The following is a 21,581-nucleotide window of genomic DNA, read 5'->3' as shown; positions in this document are numbered from 1 at the left end:
CCCCCCCCCCCCCCCCCGCAACTGTTAGCCAAAAATCTTGTGAGGCATGCATAGAATAGTTCCAGAAAACTTTGAGGCTGAGGCCAAGATCTGTTGAATTTGAACACATCAGGATTTAGCTTATATTTTTCATATTATAAAGTGACTAATGTGGGAATAAGAACAAATGGCCTTTTTCCAGAGACTGCTATGAAGCAGCCCCTGCACCTTGTGGGGGGAGGAGCAGAGAGAGAGAGAGAGAGAGAGAGGGAGACAGAGGATCTGAAGCAGGCTTTGTGATGACAGCAGTGAGCCCAATGTGGGTCTTGAACTCAAGATAAGTAAGATCATGACCTGAGCTGAAGTAGAACATTCAACTGAGCCACCCAGGCACCTCAAGGGGTCTGGAATTCTAAGCTACAGATACACAACTCTACACAGAATTACTTTGAACTATGTAACAACTTAGCTCAGATAAATTATTTCAAAGAGCAATTTAGCAGTTTAAGCATTAGTTAGGTCTCCCAGACTCGGTATTTTCTGCAGAGATTCCTGTTGAGATCTCTGGAGAAAAATTCAACAAAAACTGGGTGTCTCTAGTTTAAAGTAGTGGTTTTCAAAGTATGTGTTCCCCAGACCAGCAGCATCAGCATCACTCGGGACCTTTTTAGAAATGCAAAGTTTTAGACCCTTGCACAGACTTACTGAACTGAACTCTGGGGATGGGGCCAGGAATCCGTGTTTTGACAAGCTCTGTGAGTGATTCTGATGCAGGCTACAGTTTGAGAACCACTGGTTTAAGGTACCTAGACAAGTCAAGTCCAGTTGACTAGATGAAGTTGTCTTTTATCGAAAAGAGGTGCTAATGGGTTTGTCTTTGAAGTTGTTCGTTCATCATTTTGAACTTTGCATGTTTTGTTACAGATATAAAATTGACCCGATCTTCCAGGACTTCCCTTCTCTCTGATATTCATTAAGATCAGCACTCTGATAAAATGTCATAAGGTGTATTTAAGGTGGTGGAGGAGTCGAGGAGAAAGGAATGCTTTGTTTTTGGCCCAGTGCAGGTTTTAGAATTGTGAATGCTTTGTTTTTGGCCCAGTGCAGGTTTTAGAATTGTCCTTTTAATGTTTCTTTGACCAAAAATACTTTCTTTAATTTTTTTGAATGTTTATTTATTTTTGAAAGAGAGAGACACAGAGCAGGAGCAGGGGAGGGGCAGAGACAGAGGGAGACACAGAGCCTGACGCAGGGCTCGAACCCGCGAACCATGAGATCATGACCCAAGCTGAAGTTGGGCACTTAACTGACTGAGCCACCCAGGCGCCCCCAAAAATACTTTCATGGATTTAAGGAATTGTGTTTTTGTTTTGTTTTGTTTTTTAATTTTTTTTCAACGTTTATTTATTTTTGGGACAGAGAGAGACAGAGCATGAACGGGGGAGGGGCAGAGAGAGAGGGAGACACAGAATCGGACACAGGCTCCAGGCTCTGGGCCATTAGCCCAGAGCCCGACGCGGGGCTCGAACTCACGGACCGCGAGATCGTGACCTGGCTGAAGTCGGAGGCTTAACCGACTGCGCCACCCAGGCGCCCCGTGGAATTGTGTTTTTTTAACCTATGTCATTTATTTTGTTATAAATAAAGAAGTCTAAAAATTACAGTGGGGGGAAAACCAGAAGTTACACAAGCACTGTGCAGTAACTTGTATTCATCATAGTTAACAATGGTAAAGAGTGTGAAATGGGGAAGAACCTTTCTGTTGGTGAAAGGTACTACCTTGACCATCACTGAAAAATTTATCTTGGGAAAGTAAAAAAATATTAAGGATTTCTTTTTCTACAGTGTGTGAACAGTTACAGGAAAGAAAGTTCATGCAGTTTCTGACCGTGACCCTCTTGATGATGTAACAGGTGACTGTTTATTTGGACTTTTAGTAGCCTTTAGAATTAAGGCTAGTTATTAGTGGTTGGGTTAAATATAGGTTTTCCTTTTCTTTACCCAACTAAATGCTGACAGTCGTAAAGTAAGTCATCTAACTGTGGTATTAAGAAGACCATTCAATTGCTATCTATGGATATTAACATGCCTTTATGGAGACTTCCTGTCATTAGCCTTATTTGTTTTTTATGTTTTTCACATCGTTCTTGAAAACTGTTTTCTGTACTTTAAACTTAATCAACTTGAAAGGCTGTATTAAACCTGAATTTGAAATTCTGAGATTTCTATTTCAGTCTTTAACACCCTGGAGTTAACCTTCTGGTGCTTCCATTTTTGGTAAAATGGCTCCCAGCTGTTAAAATATACTTGGCTGAATGAGAGTTTGACTCTTTATCTGCCTCAGTCACCATGTAATTCGTGGCTTGGTAAATTTTATCTCAGAAAGTCTTAAAATTCTAGGAATGAGAATGAATTTAGTGTTTGCCAGGGACTGAGAAGGGGGTTGGCAGGAGGTAAGTGGGTGTCACTGTAAAAGGGTGAAAACATGAGGGATCCTTGGGTTGATGGAAATTTTCTGCGTCTTAATGGTATTGATGTCTATATTGAAATTGTTTTATTATTCTATAGTTTTGCAAGATGTTACCATTGGATGAAATTGGATAAAGGTTAGGATTTCTCTGAATTATTTCTTACAACTGCATGTAAATGAGTCTACAGTTACTTCAATGTAACTGGGTTACAATCGGTTAAGCTGAGTCGGTTAAGCGTCTGACTTCGGCTCAGGTCATTATCTCAGGGTTCCTGAGTTTGAGCCCCCCTTCGGGCCCTGTGCTGACAGCGCAGAGCCTGGAGCTTGCCTCACATTTTGTGTCTCCCTCTCTGCCCATTCCCCGCTCGCGTGCGTGCGCTCTCTCTCTCTCAAAAATAAATAAACATTTAAAAAAATTAAATAAAATAAAAAATAGTGAACTGTGAAAAAGCCCCTAATTCACCTCAGGACTCAATCACACTACTGGTTTTCCTCAAGAAAATCATTGTACTTTGGTAAATGCAGCAAAGATGTTTATGTGTACCTGTTATTTTACACACAGATTATTAAAAAGACATATACTTAAGGATTGAGATTTAATAAAATTAATATTTTAAAAAACCAAAATGAAAATTTTTTTTTAATTGTGTCTCTTCACACTGCAATTGTGGTTTTACTTGAGCCAATGATGACAAAAACTTACATACAATTAAAAATTTTTCCATTTTAGGGTTGTGTTAGTATATTCATTTGGAAGATTGGAGTGGAGGAGAAGTATTGACTTTTCCTTCAAGTTTATCTGAATGTTGATACATAGGAGTCTGATAACTGAAGTTGTAAGCCAGATATCAAGATATAATCATTGATCCTGAAGATTTTGGATTAATTAACAAAATTAAGTCTAAAAATTAAAATAAAGCATTATGACATGTGTATTAAGGTTCTCCAGAGTAATGGAACCACTAGGATATATATAGATACATACATATAAGAAGTGATTTATTGGGGCGCCGGGGTGGCGCAGTCGGTTAAGCGTCCGACTTCAACCAGGTCACGATCTCACAGTCCGTGAGTTCGAGCCCCGCGTCGGGCTCTGGGCTGATGGCTCAGAGCCTGGAGCCTGTTTCCGATTCTGTGTCTTCCTCTCTCTCTGCCCCTCGCCCGTTCATGCTCTGTCTCTCTCTGTCCCAAAAATAAATAAACGTTGAAAAAAAAAAATTAAAAAAAAAAAAAAAAAAAAAAGAAGTGATTTATTATAGGAATTGACTTACACAAGTATAGAGGCCATAAAGTCCCGTGATCTGCTCTCTATAAGCTGAAGAGCCAGGAAGTGGGTGGTAGAAGTCTCAATCCTAGTCCAAAGGTCTGAGAACCGGAAGCATTGATTGTTTGAGGGCAGAAGGTGGGTGTCCCAGCTTACGCTAAAACACACACACACACACACACACACACACACACACACACACACACACGCCTTTCCCCTGCCTTTTTGTTCTATTCAGGCACTAAACAGATTGGAGGATGTCCCCCTTGCATTAGTGAGAGCAACCATCTTTACCCAGTCTACTGATTGAAATGCTAATCTCCTCTGGGGACACACTCACATACGCAGCCAGAAAAATGTTTTACAGCTATCTGGGCATCCTGTAGCCCAGGCACACTGACACCTAAAATTAACCATCTTCCCCTATAATTATCTGCATCTAAATTTCTCTTCATTTAAACATTTATGGCACATATACAACTCCTCACGAATCGTGTTTGCCCAAGAAAGGCTGGTATGTGATGATAGCACAGGTTGCTAAATCAAATAGTATAAGTCAGGCAGGGGGGTGCAGTTAACTCTTAAAAGGCTGAGAGTGGTCATAAAAAAGCTCATTCATCTCTAACACATCTTGACATTGTGTTCCAGACTATGTGGTAGTGCAGATATATATGCAGATATATATGTATATTTCATTGTACCCAGGATTTAAATCAGCTTATAAGAAGACATACACTAAAGTAGAAAGTATTAGACCAGTGAAAACAAAATAAAATGGAAGGTCAAGACTTAGAGGAAAATAAGCATATATGCATTCCGTAAGAGTTGCTATGATTGGGGCGCCTGGGTGGCACAGTCGGTTAAGCGTCCGACTTCAGCCAGGTCACGATCTCGCGGTCCGTGAGTTCGAGCCCCGCGTCAGGCTCTGGGCTGATGGCTCAGAGCCTGGAGCCTGTTTCCGATTCTGTGTCTCCCTCTCTCTCTGCCCCTCCGCCGTTCATGCTCTGTCTCTCTCTGTCCCAAAAATAAATAAACGTTGAAAAAAAAATAAAAAAAAAAAGAGTTGCTATGATTGATATACAGCTCTATATAGCTTCTATACGTTTGTGTCTTAGTCTGGGTGGTTCTGTAATACTTTTGGTGTAGGAGAGAGATGTATATAATACTTAGGTGAAAGAAGAATGCTTTGAAAGCTGTAAGAGGAACATATCAAAGCATTTGTACCTGTGAAGGGGGGTGGTGGGGAAGAGACTTTGAGGCCCTTGGCTGCGTGCAGGAAGGATACCTTGGGGCAAGGAGAATGTCTACCTTGGGGCAAGGAGAATGTCCCTGGCCTTTGCAGTTGCTCTTTCAGAGTCTACTCAGGGTTCCATTCTTTTGTCCATGTGGAAGTTCTCGTTTGAAAATTCTGCTTCTGTACAAGCTCAGTACACAACCAAGGGGGCATGGAGTTTAGATGATGAATTTTTCTCCAAGATATTATCATTGGCCTTTGACTTGTGTTTGATAATTTTATCATTGGCATCTACCATCTTACTAGAGACAGATGAAGTAGTATAATTATGCATAGGATTTTATACCCAAATCTTTTAGCAGATTCCATATTCTTAAAGGCAAAATGTGAAGTTTAATATAATTCTTTTTTTTTTCCTGAGCAACTGTTTTTAGTGCATTATTTGGGGGCATTGGTATTGTGCTATTTATTATTTGATGAACATAAGAAAGAGCAGTTACAATAGGTTACTTTTACAAAAATTTTTAAAACTACATAAATTGAGGTAGATAACTGGACAATTATGTGATTTGTTTCTAGATGGGATTTTCTGTTGACAAATACATGTCAATTGGAAATAATTACGACTATACAGATTATACAAAGTATCTTCCTCATCCTTTTGCTTTCCTGACCATTATCTTCCACTTCATCCTTTTTCTGTCTCTGCAACATTAGGTGGGCAAGAGAAGGTATTTTCACATCTTTCTGATTCATTCAGATTCTGGCACTCTCCCATCCGCCATTGCTAGTTTATAGGGCCAAAGGAACACTCGCCCACTAGCAGTTGTTAAAAACAAAACACAAAAAGCATGGCTGATGAAGAAAAAACAGTCTTGAAAGCCATAAAAAGTTTGTCATAATAAGTGAAAGATGTAGTTATACAGTAATTGCAATTGTGTGAAAATAATATTTTAAATTAAAAGGAAAACCTTGGCTTCCAAGGAAGGCTAGCTAGCTTTGGGTGAAATAAAATGAGACCTGTGAGTTGTGCTTTTTGGCTTCTTATCCCCACATGTGGAACATCTTCAAACGGTGATTTTTTTTTTTTTTTTGTAGGATTGTGAATGTTTTATGTGGTTGGGTACAGGAGTGACAGGTGATTTGCCCCATGTTGGAGTGCCCTGTGCTCTTGCTCTTGATGGATACTTGCAAACATGAGAGAATCAGAAGGGAAGATTGGCTTATTTAATGCCTAGGCTGATTATCTCAGTGTTAACTTCTAGCCTCCTTGGTATTAGATATCCAGAGGCTCAAAGAAGACTGGAGATTTCTTTCCCCAAAATGTATGTCTCATCACTTTATCTTTTTCTACTTCAAAATGGAAATATTCTCCTGAAAAACTCAACATCATGCCTAATAATCTTGAATTAGCCAAATGATTAGACCTCTGTCCTAGTAGTTAGAAAAGCGAGTTTCTTTGGGGAAGAGATTGGGAAGGAAAGAGAGGATGTTTATTTTAAAGAGCAGAGCTGGGGTACTTTGGGCAACCATAGTCTCGAGCACAGTGTGAAAAATCTAAGAGGGTCTAGAGGCGCCTGGGTGGTTTAGTCAGTTAAGCGTCTGACTTTGGCTCAGGTCATGATCTCGCTGTTCGTGGGTTAGAGCCCTGCATCAGGCTCTGTGCTGATGGCTCAGAGCCTGGAGCCTGCTTCAGATTCTGTGTCTTCCTCTCTCTCTGCCCCTCCCCTGCTCATGCTTTGTCTCTCTCTCACTCAAAAATAAATAAACGTTTTTTTTTTAAAAAAAAAATCTCAGAGGGTCTGAAGAATAGGAAAGAAAAAAAACACAAAAAATGAAAAACCAACACCCAGTGTTGTTAATTTGCCAGCTTGGCAGGGTATTAGTGTAGTTCTTAGATACGGTGTTAGGACTGGTTTGAAAGGCTGCAGACTTCTGTTTCCCCTGAGTTTAGTCTGGTCTGGGCTTCCACTGTGTCAATAGTGATTCTTCCCCATGTGTGGGAGGTGGGCAGATAAACATTTCACTTGCTGCTCACCCTTTCCACATTCCTAATTATCAGTGCCCTCAACAGGATTTCTCCATTCCTGTGACCTTAGCGCCGAATCCTGCCTGTAATACTCTAATGTGAGTCTGCTCTTCATAAAACTGTTGTAAGTGACGTGGGTTGTATAACTAGAAGTAATTGTAACTTCCATGATAAAAGATCTAGAGTCTGGAAACACAGGCCATGTTTAACTAAAAAGATTTAGGGCAACAAAGGACTGTTTGTCAGATTTTCCTCCAAGTTCTTTGTATTGTTTTGGTTTTTAATTTTGATTTATTTATTATGAGAGAGAGAGAGAGGGAGAAAGAGACAGAGGGAGAGAGAGAATCCCAAGCAGGCTCTGTGCTCAGCATAGAGCCTGACGTGGGGCGTGAACTCACTAGTCTTGAGATCATGACCTGATCTGAAATCAAGAGTTGGAGCTTAACTGACTGAGCCACCCAGGTGTCCATTTCCCCCAGTTCTTTGTATCATCAATTTTATGCCCTGGAATCTTAGGAGACCTTACAATGGAAGAAGGTCAGGTTTACGTTCTGCCTCACCACCTCAGTTCTAACATCCCTCTCAAAGAGATGTCTTCATAGTTCTTAACCCTTCCACACGAAGGAGGCATTTCTTATCCAAGTAGTGGTCTGGTTTATAGAGTTACGTCACTTTTCCCTGACCACCTCCTGCCTGCTTGTCTGTCTGGGATCTTCACTTACAGTAAGGCAAAAGGAGAGCCTGTGATTGTTGTAAATGGTTTGGGGGCAGCTTTTAGTACAGTAAAAGTAAACCTATGTAAGACAACAGAGTGGGGTTGCCTTGTATGTTTTCTCCGTTATGTTTCCCTGTCATTTCGCTGACAGTTATGTCTAGCTAGCCCTGTAACAGATTCAGCAGTATTTTTTCTGTGACACTTTCTTGGAGTGTCTAAGAAGTTTATCCAGGGTATGGTGGTGTGCCAGACAGATATTTAAGTATGATGGTCAAGTTAGGGAACAGTTTTGGGTAAATGCTTTTGAAACAGTATCACCTGCAACTTTTAAATTGGAAAAGGAAGTGCTAATTTTAAAATGAGCTATGTAAAACAAAAAAACCCCAACAACCTGATGGGAGCATGTCATAAGGACACAGGGGTCAGTCTGAAGGGGCTGCCCCCTGGCTCAATCAGAGATAAATTGATTAACAAAATAATTATGGACTGAAAATAATTATAAACCATTTAGGGATAAAAACAGGAATCCACGCTGATGATAAATAAATCGAGGGGAAAGGGAGGGGCTCTTATTCATGGTAGAATGCCAATTGCTGACTGGTAAATGTGGAGTGGAGTTCCTTAGGATATTCAGGACAAATAAGACCATTTAAAGCAGATATTTATTTCTCTTTAGTTATAAAGTTAAAATATGGTCAGGAGGAGTCTTGGGTCACAAGGCCTGGACTAAAATTTTGACACTTGATATCTTTGACCTTGGGCCAGTTAGTTGTCCTCTTTGAATTGGTGTTTGCTCACCTGTGAGATAGGGTGTGATTGTATCTACTTTCCAGGGTTGTGGCAAGGATTGAATTAAATAATGAATGTGGAAAGGCTGTATGCATTCTTGAAACATAACATTGGCTGAAGTAAGGAACATAATTTTCGTGTACATTTTGAGAATAAAAATGAAATTTGTAATGTAAGTACATTTTCATTAAACACATCTTTGGAAAATTAATGCTTGTAGTTACAGTAATAATAATAGTAACAGTGAAAATTAAATTAGTAACTTTTTATGTTTGCTCTGTGCCAGACTCGTGCTGGCACATCACATGTATTCTCATTTAATACTGACCACAGCTGTAAGCTGTGGAGGTGCCAGCTGGGCTACCGAGATGCCTTTTTTTTTTTTTTCAATTTTTTTTTCAACGTTTTTTATTTATTTTTGGGACAGAGAGAGACAGAGCATGAACGGGGGAGGGGCAGAGAGAGAGGGAGACACAGAATCGGAAACAGGCTCCAGGCTCTGAGCCATCAGCCCAGAGCCTGATGCGGGGCTCGAACTCACGGACCGCGAGATCGTGACCTGGCTGAAGTCGGATGCCTAACCGACTGCGCCACCCAGGCGCCCCCTGAGATGCCTTTTAAGTAAGTTGTCACACAACTTGTAACAGGCCATCTGGGGATTCACACTGAAGTCTAACTCCAAGATCCATGGTCGAACCACTACACTACACTGCACTGCTTTCCAAAGAAGTAGCTTTTTCCCCTTTAACCAATATAACGAAGGTGAGGGGTATCTAATGTTTTTAATAGTAGAGTATGTAATCTCAGCTGTTTACCAGCTGCATGAAGTTGGGGTCCATAATGGTAAAGTGAGAGTCCACACCTGTGTTTCAGGTGTGTATAGAGGCTTTATTTATGTTTATCTCCCATTGGTCAGTAATCATCATTAGATAACAAGTATCTGTTTCATGGAGTATATTTAATGGAATCAAATTTGAACTCATAATGAGAACTAATTACATTCAGCTGCAATTACAAATTAAGCCACACAGCCTGGTGTGACCCATAGGGATGGTCATTTACATATCAATAGTGTCTAATCGATGACCCACCAGCTGCTTGTGTAATTGTAACTGCCCTTCACTGAATGCCTTCCATAGCCCAGGAACTTGCTTGTGCCACACAGACGCTATGGCACAGTGGTTAGGAGCCTAGATTCTGGAGCCAGATGCCTAGGTCTGTATCCTGTCTCCATTGTGGCTGGTTATATTCTCGTAGGCAAGTTAATCTCCATACCTGTGTATCCATCTGTATAAAGTGGAGGTAATGACTATGTAGGTCAGAGTTAGGAGGATCAAATGAGTTTTCTTACATCACTTGGCCTAGATAAGCACCATATAAATGTTAAAGAGAAAATCTGTGAGAAGTACTACTATTCCCATTTTCTTGTAAGAAGTGAAGTTCTGATATTTGGATAGTAAATAGCTGAGCAGGGGTTCCAGTTTCCAAAGTCTAAAACTAAAACCCACCTCTAATTGTTGTTCTCCTCCGATTACACCTTATGAAGGATTTTTTTTTTCTCCTGTTATTTTTAGTTTACATTCTGAAGTTTTTCTTCCTCTAACAAGCTCTGAAGCTCTAATAACATAGCACCTTCCTTCTGTGGTAGTTAAATAAACATTCAGCAGCAGAATGGTACCTGGGGTAAGGGTGGGAAGAGAGGAGACAGGGAGAGAGCCAGCATTTGAGAGCCTGCCCTGTGCTGCAGCACCAGAGCCCCACAGAGCTGTTGGGGGGCTTGTTTCATTATCCCTACAGACACTGGTGAGAACTTACACTGTCTACTTCAACACCCAGCACTCTTGGCAGTCTTGATCCAAAGCCAACACTTGTTCTGTCATACCATGCCACCTGGCCAAAACTTTGGACACTTCATAAATTTTCCTGTCAGCTTAGTGTAATGCCCTGCTGGTCTCTTCTATATCATTGTCATTTTAATCTGTATAGCTGAGCATTAGAACTGATACTATATAGAGTTTTTAGGGGTATGAGGAATAATCTCTAGAAATTTGATATAAAACGAGAAAACTGAAGTTCAAATTTCACAGCTACTTAGAGACATAGGGAGTCTGCACCCAAACTCCAGACTTTCTGACTTTATGTATGTGGGATGAGGCACAAGAATCTGCCTTTTTAAATAAGTGTCTTGCTAATTCAAGATGCAGGTAGTCTGAGGACTTGGAGAAAGGTCGGTCTGTATTAATCAACTCATAATAAACAGTCCAAGAATAGTAATTCATAAACACATTAATTATTAAGAATCTATTACATGCTGTGCACTGAATAATACAGAAGGAAAAGAAAACTTAGTTCTATCCTCTAGGGTTTTAGGGTCTGAGTGAGGTAAAGTCAAATTAGCAATACAGTGTTACAGATGCTTATGATGGAAGTCTGCATAGGCAGCAGTCGGGCACAAAGAAAAGAGGAATTCATTTTTATTGGGGGTGAGTAGAAAAACCAAGAAGGGCCCCGCCCCATAAAGGAGAGGACACTGAGAACTGAAACTTGGAAATATGGTCAAGTGAGCCAAGGTGCAGAGGTATGGGGGCGCCCGGGTGGCTCAGTCAGTTAAGCATCCACTCTTGTTTTTGGCTCAGGTCATCATCTCACAGCTCCATGATCTCATGCCTCCACTCTGGCAGCACCTGTTTGGGACTCTCTCTTCCTCTCTCTGCCCCTCCTCTACTTGTGCACACGCACGCCCTCTCAAAATAAATGAACTTAAAAAAACAAAAGGTACAGAAGTATGAAACTAGCAGATGGAAACGGCAAGAAGTATGAGGCAGCTAGGCGAAGAGAGTGTGGGAGGACACCTACCCCCAAAGACAGGTTGGAACGGGAATCTGGACTAGGTCATGGGGTTACTGGAGATATATTCTGGGTGCATAATCTCACAGAGAAGATGTCTTTCAAGGAAAGCAGCTGTAGTGTACAAAAGGAATCACTGGCCTGGAATTACCTGGGAAATTTCATTCTCAGAAGTTGAGTTAGATTTAGGCTACTTTTAAGTAAATTTAATCTTACGCAGGTTCTCCACGCTCAGTGTGGAGCCTGACACAGGGCTCCATCTCACAATCCCTGGATCATGACCTGAGCTGAAATCAAGAGTCAGATGCTCAACCACCTGAGCCTGTTTTTTTGTTTTGTTTTGTTTTAAGCTTGAGGATACTGTTATTGAATGCAATTCATTTCTCTGCTTATATTCAAATTGTGTTCACCTACTTGTTTTCTGTTAATGTATTTGTACTTTAGGGTAATTGATATATTCCTGGAAAATAAATACTGTCAAGTTACTACTTTTAGGTAAAAGTATAGTAACTTTAGAAAGACATGTTCCCCCAAAAAACTAAACAGAAGAACGGAAACAACTTCCAGGATCTCTTTCCAGCTTTATGGGACTGAGCAATGCAGTCTGGTAGTGATGAGTAGGCCTTGATTCAAAGCCTGGCCCTCCATTTAGCAGCTGGTGTGACCTTGTATGTATTACTGAACTAGGCTGAGCCTGCTCCCTCATCAGTTGTGAAGACTCGGGGAGCTCTCATGAAGTCCACATGCGCAGGGACAGTGGCTGTCCTGTTGGCTTCTGCACCCACAGTACCGTGCGCAGGGCCTTGCTTGTATGCTTGCTTGTATTGAGTATATATGTAGTGCTAGGCGAACATTAATATTATTTCAGACCCTCCTTCCTGTTGCCTGTCTACCACTGAGCAAAGATAAAATGTCAGCACTCAGGGATTTGGAGCTATATTTTCATTAAAATTCAACCTCGATTAAAGATTCTCAGAATCTTTTCTTCAGTGTAGAGTTTCCCTGACGCATCCTAGAGTAAGGAATTCTATTTCATAAATGCATACCCTATTAACTTTTAAGTGGTCTTACCCTCTCTGCCACTGTCTACTTGAAATGTTTCTGTTTAGAAGGTCACTGAACACACACTGTATCTAGGGACATCTGTCTAGTATAGATATTATAGTGGGCACAGCTGCTTCAGCAGCCTGGCTGTCCCTCGTTTTCACAGGAGAGCCGCAGCCACTGAACTTGCTCTTGGGCCATTCTTCCATTAGCTCTGGGCCACCTTCCTGCCCTTAGGTGACCTCACTGAGGCGTCCTGAGACCCAACTGAGATGGGGTCTGGCACTGAATTTTATACATGTGAAGCTCCAGATATATAAAAAGCAGCATTATCTTCAGTCAGAAGACTTGCAGAATTTAGGGCCAGAAGATCCCTTGGAATTCAAATCCCTTGCACCTTTGAATGAGGAAATTGAGACTCTGAAAAGTTTAAGTGATTTGCTCAAAGTCACAAAAGTAGTTATTATCATAGCCAGGGCTGAACTCGGATGTCTTGACTGTTACCTGAATGCCTTTTCCAAGTCCTCAGAACTAAAAAAACATTTATATACCACTGGGTAGCATCTAGCTTATTAGCCGTTATGTGTATGTGAACAGATGTAGGCAAGGGCCTGGCAGCTTTGTTACCAGAACTTGTGTGTTTTTAAAAAAAACTCACCACCAGCATTTAGTGGGTCACAACTTTGGTAGTGATTTGTCAGCCTTAGTCTCATTACTAGGCTACCACTGATTTGATGATAGAATTTCAAACAGTACTTCAAAATCTTGAAAAAGCTCACAAATCTAGAGGGTGTGCATGAATGCTTAGCAGAGCTCAGCTCCTCTTTTCCAATTTTAGTGTTTCTTTCTCATTCCTTTTCCTTGTGTCTTGGCAACACAGAAAAGCTGAGTCCAGTAGCAGAATCACAATTGTCTCCCGAAACGAAAATATCTCCTGAAACTTTCTTAGTTTGGTTTCCCTGTTGACTGAGAAAGGGATTTTATGGTTTTAACTGAAGGAGAGATCTAAAAATTTGAAGAGCGGAGGTACATCTCTAAGAAAAGGCAGCAATCTGACTTTTCTCCGCCTTGATTAGTCAGGAAAAGAAGGGAAGAGAGCTTCCTTCTTTTAAAGATCTACAGCAATTAGAGATTTTCAAGTGGGTGGAAGGAGGCATTGTGAAATTGCCTAGGCATCTCCCCCCACCCCTACTCCCCACCCCGAATGCACCTGAGGAGGTGGTGTGGAGCCAGGCAGGGTTTTTACAAGGGTTATAGGAATGACACAACACAGTCTGATTTTTAAATTATTCAAATCAAAAATTAGTGTGTGTAAGGAAGGGTGTTTTACCATTGGGCTCCTCTTTCCAAGGAGATTCTTGAAATTCAAATTAGCCAAAGGAGCAGCTCTTGATGGGAAGCCGCAAACGTGAGTCATTGTTTGAAGATGCCAAGTAGGAGTAACCTTTTTGGTACACCGAAGAGAACTTTGGTTCCCCAGAAGAGTCAGAGCTTGCATATTTGTTTCCCATAAAATAGAAGTAGCCTGAAACATGGAAAGAAATATTAAAAGGAAGACCCTCCTCATTGTCTCCCTTCCTATTCCTGACCTGAGTCAGGCCTAGAGTTTGCAAATCCTAGTTCTTTCAGCTAGTTGATCAGCCTTCACCTAAGAAATAGAAATTGTACATAGAAGGGGCCTTTACACATGGATAATTCAGCTGCATGTTCATTCTTTCCTTTTTCTCCCAATAGAAAACAGAGATCACATAGCACCTGGGCGGCTCAGTCGGTTGAGCGTTCGACTTCAGCTCAGGTCATGATCTCATAGTTCATGGGTTCCAGCCCTACACTGGGCTCCCTTCTGTCAGCGAGGAGTCTGCTTAGCATTCTCTGTCCCCCCTCTCTCTGCCCCTCCCTGCTCATTCCCTCTCTCTCTCTCTCTCTCTCCCTCCCCCCTCACAAAAATAAACACTAAAAAAAAAAAAAAAGAAGAAGAAAACTGATATCTTAATCATTCCTTACCTGAAATATTACTGACTGAAGGCAAGAAGGACTGGGGGTGGCGGAGTGAAGAGACATCAGAGAGAAGAGCAGCAACATTATCCTTTTAGGGCCCACCCAGGCCACAGAGGCTTGGGCCTGGTTATCCTAGAGGAGCTTGTGCATGTAGACGTGACCCTGCCTCACTAGCCCCCACGTGTCTCTTCCCCATTAACACTTCTTCCTAGGGGTAGCACCTGTTCAGATCCCAGACCCAGCTCTTTCTCCTCCTGCATTTCAGTAGTTACTGTTTATACTTTGGATGCCCATAGAATTTGTTGTCCAAAGCAGGACACTTTTGAGAGTGACATGGGTCACCTATTATAATTCCACTGGAAAGCCCATACAAATCAGGATTTGTCCCAGGCAAGCCAGGACATATAGACATCCTACTTCTAAGTCTTCAAACTCTACAAATCGGGTTTGATAATCATCTATTATGCACCATCAGGGAGTTGGAAGTCTCCCATAACTGAACTTGTTAAATTAGACTAGAGTTTTCCCCTTTAAATTGACCTTAATTTGTCCAGAAACACTTCTGAAATTTATTCTACTTATCCATCTCTTAAACTATATAGAACATAATTTAACATTCTTGGAGACTTAGGGTCACTGAGGCAGTAGAATATCATAGTTGAGGGTGCTCTGTGCCTTCCTAATTCTTGATACTTCTTGTGTGACCTTAGGTAAGTTACCCCTCTAAGCACTCTTATTTCCAAAGTGGATAGAACATGCTCAGCATTGGTCCAAGCTCAGAACAAATATTTGTGGTGATAGTGGTGTGTTAATGTAAATTCTGTGGTATATGGTGATCACCTAAAATTGATTTGAGGAGTGTCTCTTTGTTGCTACATAAATGCTCTTAGTTCTGGAATCTATTTTGTACATTATTTGTCTCCCTTCTTGCTGTTACCAGTCACTTTTTGGCTGAAGTTTTCTGAGAAGTTAATAACTTGTTAGAATTGTCACACTGAGTAAAGAGGAAATCTATACGTTCAAAGTAAGGTACTACAACCTACCCCAGCACAGTGTGCCATTCCAGGTACTCTGAGCCAGAGGTTAAACTGCACATCTTCATGGAGTATCAGTTTTACTTGATTCCAAATTACTTAAAATATCACCTTTATGTTTGGTAAGTATTAAGGAGTAGAGCATAAAATATGTTTGAATTTGGTAAGATAAAATTTTCAGTGAAATTTCACAATTCCAGTGAAGCTGCCGGGACCCCTGATGAATTCATTGTCTGTCACTGCTGTTTACTTTGGTGAAAGGTAATAAGAAACACTGGGAAAATGTCTCTCAGAGATTCTGAGGGTAATGTGAGAGAGTCTGGAACACTGGTGGCAGCCATTAGTTAGTGAGTTAAATGGAACTTTAGATAAATTTGATAGAAAAGTTATCTTTCAAGAGTACATAGGATATCCATTTACTTTTTACCTTGCAGTTCTTACTAACTTCTAACAGACCATACAAGACATTGAATGTCTTAAATGTTATCACCGCTTTAACATGGAACTTCCTTGCAGCTCCTTACCTTTGATATCTTCAGTTGGTTTTCACTGTAAGAGCTGGTATGTCTGTGATAACCGACTGGAATCCCTTTCCTGGATGAGGATTCTGCATTGGGAGATACACATTATATAGTCTCAAGAAATAAAGATATTAGGGTAAAGCCATTTTAGTTGGGTATTAATATACTATTGAGAGCTCAGATTAATAGTTCCCAAACTTTGAAGATGGGATTGGAAAAGGAATAGATAATGGAACATTTTAGCCATGTTTAAAAATTGGTAAAAGACAATTTAAAATTGCCTCTTCATTTTTACTTTTTGAACAGTTTTATTGCGGAATAATTCACATAGAATAAACTGTACATGTTTAAAAAGTACGATATAATTAGTTTTGACATATACCTATGAGAGTATCACGACAGTCAAGGAACATACACATCACCTCCAAAAATTTACTCCTGCACCTTTGCAATCTCTCCCGTCAGCCGTGACTGTGATCCCATTCTGTCACCATACATTGGCTTGCGTATTCTAGATTTTATATGCATGGAATTATATGGTATGCACTCTTTTTCTGTCTGCTCTCTCTCAGCATATTTGGAGATTCATCCATGTTGTATGAATCAGTATTTCATACCTTCTTATTGCTGAGTAGTATTCTGTGTTGATATACCATAATTTGTTTTTTCATTTGTTTGTCAGTGGACATTTGTTGCCAGTTTTTGGCTATCACAAATAAAACACACACATATGTATTTCATTTTTCTTGGGTAAAAACCAAGAAGGAAAATGGCTGGGTCATATGGTAGGTGTGTTTCACTTTATAAGAAACTGCCAAAATATTAACGAAAGTGGTTATACCACTTTACATTCCAGCTAGCAATGTGTGAGAATCCCTATTGCCAACACTTGATATGTCGATCCTATTTTAAAAAAAAACTGTATTGTGGTAAGTCGTGTATAACACAGTACTTACTACTTTAACCATTCGTAAATGTACAATTCCATGGCATTAAATAAAGTCACAGTGTTGTATAACTGTTACCACTATCCATACCCAAAACTTTCTCATCCTAACAAAAACTCTATACTCATTAAGCAATAACTCCTTTTTCCTTCTTTCTCCATGCCCCTGGTAATCCTCTGTTCTACTTTTTGTATCTATGAATTTGCCTATTTTAAGTCCTTCATATAAATAGAATCAAAATATTTGCCCTTTTGTGTCTGGCCTGTTTCACTAAACATGATGATTTTAAGGTCATCTTCTTTGGTGTAGAGTCTTTTCACATCTTTTGCCTAATTTTTAATTGGATTATTTGGTTTTTTATTAATGAGTTTTGAGGTTCTTTATATATTCAGGACAAAATCTTTTATCACCTATGTGACTTGCAGATATTTTCTTTCAGTCTGTGGCTTGAATGTGTAAGACAACACTTCAAAATAAATATCCTCCAACAAGCATTTGGGGGAAAAATCAGAAATTTGGGAACTACAGAAATGGACAAAAATTGGAAGAAAGTCAATGACAGTTGCTAGAACTCAGAAAATAAATTTTAAAACAAAAACATTTCATAAGTAAAGAATAAATTATAGTGTGCCAAAGGGAGAATAGATTCTTATTAAAATGTAATAAGGGGTGCCTGGGTGGCACAGTTAATCAGTTTGGGTTCAGGTCGTGATCTCATGGTTCTTGAGATCGAGCCCTATGTTGGACTCTGCCCCGACGTCACAGAACCTGCTTGGGATTTTCTCTCTCTCCCTCTCTGTCTCTACCTCTCTCCCACTCATACTTGCTCTCTCAAAAAAAAAAAACAAAAATTTTAAAAATGTAATAAGACTCACTGAAGAAAGCAGGAAAATAATGAATGGGAGATTTGAAAAGAGGTAAAAAAGGTCTGAGAGAAAGCGATTGGAATGGAAAACAAAGAAGATCCAATATATGTATAATTGGATCTCCTAAGTTCCCAGAGACCATGGAACAGAAATTAGAGAAAACCTAAATTTATATATAGAAAGGACCCACCAACTACTTGGAAAAATTCACCTAGAATGATGAACTTTTGAGACATACCTTAGTAAAACTATATTAGACTTTCAAAACAAAAGTCCCCTGGGCTTCTAGATAAGAAGAGCACATAGCTTGTAAAGGCAAGAATGTCCTGAACTCAGACTTCTCAAAAACATCATACAGAAATTGGCAACAGTGGAAAAAGTTCAGAAAACTTAAGGAATTCCAGGGCAAGCCAAGCTTTCCTTCAGGTATCAAGACTACAGAAAGTTTTGGGGTGCCTAGGTGGCTCAGTAGGTTAAGCGTCTGACCGGCTCAGGTCATGATCTTGCAGTTTGTGAATTCAACCCTCACATTGAGCTCTGTGGTGACAACTCAGAGCCTAGAGCCTGCTTCAGATTCTGTGTCTCCTTCTCTTTCAGCTTCTCCCCTGCTCACATTCTTTCTCTCTCTCAAAAATAAACATTAAAAAAAAAAAAACTACAGAAAGTTTTAAATGTGCAAGAGGGAATACTGTTACAGTGAGCTTTTCCTGAGAAATCTAATGGAGTAACCTTATTCAACTAAGAGATGACTGGGAAAATAATTGTCAATGAAATTGTAGAGATAAGGCAAAAGTAAGAATGGTGATAGTATGTAAACCTAAGATGTTCTGATGAAGTAGAAAGAGTGCAAATTTAAAAACGGAATAGAAGATGGGGCACCTGGGTGGCTCAGTCAGTTAAGCATGTGACTCTTGGTTTTGACTCTGGTCATGATCTCATGGTTTGTGGGTTCGAGCCAACATGGGGCTCTGTGCTGACAGCATGGAGACTGCTTGGGATTCTCTCTCTCTGCCCCTTCCCTGCGTCCTCACTTGCTCTCAAAATACATAAATAAGCATTTTTTAAAAAATGGAATAGAAGAATAGAAAAAGGGGAAAGTAGAATAAGATCATTGATTGTATAGATAATAGATGAGAACCAAAAGATAACCATTTAAAACTGACCAACTAGAAAATACATGGTTAAGTAAGGAAAGAACAAAGGTTGAAGACACGAGAAATACAAATACAAAAATAATCCTACGACAGAAATACAAGGCCATCTTTAGAACTTTCTTTAAAAATATAGAAGACAGGTTACTTTTGCTTTTGCCCCTTGGTTCAATAAAAAAAATATATATGTATATATATGTGTGTATATATATATATATATATATATATATATATGACAGGGGTACCTGGGTGGCTCAGGTTCAGGCCCTGCATCAGGCTCTGCCAGCAGCTCATAGCCTGGAACCTGCTTCAGATTCTGTGTCTCCCTCTATCTCTCTCAAAAATAAACAAACATTTAAAAAATAAAAATCTAGAAGACAAAGGATTAGATCACATAGAGAAATGTGGTAAATATACGATGATAACTATTGTATACAATAACATGACAAGAGTTGAGACCAAGCATATCAGTCATATCAATAAATGGGCTTAACTCAACAATTAAAGAGATTTTCAAGTTGGTTCATAAAGCAGAAGTCAGTGCTGTATTCAAGAGACCCATCTCTTCAAAAGATAAGAAAAGTGATTAAAAAGTCTAAAAATAAAGGATTGGCAAAGGTATATCAGGCAGATTGAAACAAGAAGTAGGAGTTGTGAGTCTGATATCAGAAAAAATAGAATTCAGACCAGAAAGTATTGACACAAAGAACACTTCATAATGAACATACATGTACCAAACAACATAGCAACCTCCTGTATAAAGCAGAAACTATAGGATATGGCAGCAAAAACAAATAGAAGCACACTAATAATAGGAAGTTTAACATACCAGTCTAAATACAAGACTGGTCATGAAGAAAAAAACATAAGTAATGATATCAGAAGAGGTATGCAGACTCTGCCCACAGGCCAAATCCCTTCTCCCTGTTTCTGTGAAGAAACCAAAAATGTGAAGCTTTCTAACTCAGCTACATCCAGTTTTGGTTTTTTTCTACATATTATCTATGGCTTTCTTGTTGCAACAGTGGAGTCGAATAGCTGTGACAGAGGCCATATGGCCCACAAAACCTAAAATATTTACTTTCTAATCCTTTGTAGAGGAAGGTTGCTGACCTTTTACAGGAGACCTAAACAGCATTATTAATAACCTAGCTCTTAAAGATACTTTTTAAAAGTGTACATTGATAGAAAACATATCTTCTTTTCTAGTGCAAAGAACATTCACAAAAATGTATTCTGTTGTAGGTTGCAAAGAAAATATCAAGTTACATAAGTTAGAAATAGTGTAATCAACAATCTTATCACAAAACCATAAACCTAGAAATTGAAAGCAAATAAGCTCTTTTACCTGGGAACTTTAAAACTATTCTATTGGGGCGCCTGGGTGGCGCAGTCGGTTAAGCGTCCGACTTCAGCCAGGTCACGATCTCGCGGTCCGGGAGTTCGAGCCCCGCGTCAGGCTCTGGGCTGATGGCTCAGAGCCTGGAGCCTGTTTCCGATTCTGTGTCTCCCTCTCTCTCTGCCCCTCCCCCGTTCATGCTCTGTCTCTCTCTGTCCCAAAAATAAATAAACGTTGAAAAAAAAAATTAAAAAAAAAAACTATTCTATTAAGTGACTCATAGGTGAGGAGCACCTGGTGTCTCAGTAGGTTGAATATCCGACTCTTGGTTTTTGCTCAGATCATGATTTCACAGTTCACTCATGAGTTTGAGCCCCTGAGCGCTGACAGTGCACAGAGCTTGCCTGGGATTTCTGTGTCTTTCTTTCTCTCAAAAGGTGGATAAATAAACTTAAAAAAAAAAAATTACCCATAAGTGGATGGGCAAATATAAACAAAAATCACATGACTTTTGGAAAATAACGATCACAATCTACATATCAGAATCTATGGGATATATTTAAACCAGTGACCAGAGGAAAATTCATAGCCTTGAACACTTATATCAGTAAAAATGAAAGAATAAAAACAGATTAATTTTAAACTTCCTGTCAAAAAGGCTAGGAAAAGAACAACAAAGTAAATCAAAGGAAGTATGAGGAAGGAGATAATAAAGATGAAGCAAAAAATAATGAAGTAAAAAAAAAAAAAAGATGAACAAATCTTTCCTGGTTTGGAGGGGGGAAAAAAGGCCAAGGATCAGGTAATTGAATAAAGAAAAAAAAGTCAGCTGGGGAGAAAGCACAAATATAAAAAAATAAGAAATAAGAGGGATATACTTATTGATACAGAGGATATGAAACTTAACTGTAAGATTATTTTGCATACTTTATGCAAGTAAATTTGAAAACCACATACAATGGATATTTTCGAGGGAGAGTATAATTTACCAGAATTAACCTCAGTAGGCATAGAAAGCTTAAATTTATTTCTATGCAATGAACAGAGAAAGTAAGGAACTGCTCCACAAGAAAGCACCAAGCCCAGATAATTTTAATGGGAAGTCTACCTAACATTTAGAGACTAGTTAGCAACATAAACTCTTCTGAGCACAGAAACAGTTATGAAACAAGTACAACATTGACATCGAAACCTGATAAAAATAACATACCAAGAAACTTAGATCACGATCACTTATGAATATTGGCCTCAAATTCCTAACTATTACTATAAACACCCCTCGTTAAGAAAATAACATATCATGACCAAGCAGGCTTTATGCCAGGAATGCAAGAATAATAATCATATTAATTAG

At 39.5% G+C, this 21,581-nt stretch overlaps 1 protein-coding gene across 1 annotated transcript in view; it reads left to right on the top strand.

Annotated features, from left to right (window-relative positions):
• The window catches only part of SMAD1 (SMAD family member 1), an 80,571-nt gene that overhangs the window by 36,433 nt on the left and 22,557 nt on the right, over positions 1-21,581 (top strand). The window lies entirely within an intron of this gene.

The sequence above is a fragment of the Herpailurus yagouaroundi genome, unplaced genomic scaffold (assembly GCF_014898765.1).
Source record: "Herpailurus yagouaroundi ecotype Mexico unplaced genomic scaffold, PumYag 28, whole genome shotgun sequence".
In the NCBI taxonomy this organism is placed as follows: Eukaryota; Metazoa; Chordata; class Mammalia; order Carnivora; family Felidae; genus Herpailurus; species Herpailurus yagouaroundi.
Note: the sequence above shows the minus strand (reverse complement) of the source record. Positions and strands in the feature narration are given on the sequence as shown.